The 2,004-nt window shown below is 44.0% G+C and overlaps 1 pseudogene; it reads right to left on the bottom strand.

Annotated features, from left to right (window-relative positions):
- Nucleotides 1–663: 663 nt before the first annotated feature.
- LOC125157279 (prostaglandin reductase 1-like) lies at nt 664–1,638 on the bottom strand (annotated as a pseudogene).
- Between the last annotated feature and the right edge of the window lie 366 nt (nt 1,639–2,004).

Here is a 2,004-nt window from a genome sequence, read left to right as displayed (position 1 = left end):
ATTTTAGTTTTTAAAATATCTCCAGATGATTCTAATGTGCAACCAGAGGGGTGCCTGGGTGGCTCAGTCGGTTAAGTGTCCGACTTGACTGACTCAGGTCGTGATCTCGAGGTTCGTGAAGTTCAAGCCCACCTCAGACTCTGTGCTGATGGCTCTGAGCCTGGAGCCTGCTTTGGATTCTGTGTCTCCCTCTCTCTCTGCCCCTCCCCTGCTCACACTCTGTCTGTCTGTCTGTCTGTCTCTCTCTCTCAAAAATAAATAAACATTAAAAAAAAATGTGCAACCACACTTGAGAACCACTGATGTAAAACTAGCATGGGTTGAGTAGTGGTTCTCAAAATAAGGTCCACAGACAAGCAGCAACAGCCTCAACTGTATGTTTGTTTGAAATGCAAATTGAGGGGCTGTACCGTAGACCTAAACAGAAATTCCAGGACTGAAGCTCAGTATTCATGACTTTAAATGACTTGACTAATATGCAGGCATATATAGTAACCTCTTATAGAGTGCTTTAACTCCTATGGTGCTTCAACTGTATATCTTTTTTTTTGTTTGTTTTGTTTTTAGATAATGAAGGTAGTATATATTTTTATATGGGGCATGGTTCAAAAGACATGTGGTAATCATCCAAATGAATTCTAGATTCCATGTGTCTTTTTTTTTTCATGCTTTCACTATTGTTTTCCCCAAATTAGCGCCTTTCAGCATTCCCATAAATGCAGCTGGCATGGTTTCAAACTCTTCAGTGAAGTTTTCATGGGACTGGATTTTACCCTCTAATACCCATCTCAGCAAGTCTTTCAGAGCCTTCTGGCAGACATCTCCTTGCCAGCGGGTGATGATGAACCCTTCCATGCGGTGTTGCTGATAGAGAATATTCTCTGGGGGTGGGCCTGGGGGAAGTGGGCGAGTAGGATTATATACAGAGATGGCCCCACATATAGCAGTTCTTCCAAATTTCTTCGTCTGGGGGATAACAATGTTTGAAAACTCTCCACCTACATTATCAAAATAACAATCATAACCACCAGGAGAGGCTTTTTTCAAAGTTTCTTCCAAAGACTCTACTGTTTTGTAGTTAAAGGCACCATCACATCCAAGCATTTTAAGGTAGGCGAGCTTTTCACCAGACCCTGCTGCGCCAACAACTTTGCGGTTCTGAGCTTAGCTGTCTGGCCCACAGCAGAGCCCCATGCTCCCAGTGCTGCATTAACCTGCACCATTTCTCCACTCTTCACACCACAGATGTCAGGTAGGCCAAAGCAGGCTGTTAGCCCTGTCATGCCAACCATTCCCAGAGCCAAAGATAGTGGTAACGTGTCTGGCCACTCTGCAGGCAGGTTTTCCAGATCTTTCCCATCAGAAACGGAGTGAGTTGTCCACCCTGAAGAAGCCACTACCATAGTTCCTGTTGGGAAGGCTGAGTTTTTACTTTGCACAACTGTGGCCACTTGTTGCCCCATCATCATATTACCCTCATTCAGTCTTTAGGCTGTCACTCTTGTGGAGGAACAAAGCTTCCAGCAGGACCTCTCCATTGTTTAAGGGTGGGAGTTCAACCGTCTTCATCTCAAAGTTACCATGAGTGGATCTGCCTTCGAAGTGCTTCTTCAGGGTCCAGCTCTTAGCATAAACCATCCTGAAGTTCGAGAGTCCATGGGTTCCACTCCCTAGACAGAGAAGGTGTTTGGGGTTGAGCCTAACTGTGTATCTTTTGAGCAATGGACAGTGGGATAGCCAAGTAATTATTCTATGAGGGATGGCCAGCTCTGTGTATCTTGAAGGGACAAGCACATTTTCTCTACCTAGAGATACCCACTAAATCTGGGGCTAGATGGATTATCTTTCATTTAATAAATATATTTAAGGATGATGTCATTCACCAAGATATCTTAGGGCCCAAGTAGAGACAGGTAAGACCCTTAAAGCACAAACCTCCTTTTTCATGGTAATTTTAGGACTCAGCCACACATGGTTTAATCACTTGTGCAGATATAAAAATAC

Source organism: Prionailurus viverrinus, chromosome X, assembly GCF_022837055.1.
Source record: "Prionailurus viverrinus isolate Anna chromosome X, UM_Priviv_1.0, whole genome shotgun sequence".
NCBI classification, from domain to species: Eukaryota; Metazoa; Chordata; class Mammalia; order Carnivora; family Felidae; genus Prionailurus; species Prionailurus viverrinus.
Note: the sequence above shows the minus strand (reverse complement) of the source record. Positions and strands in the feature narration are given on the sequence as shown.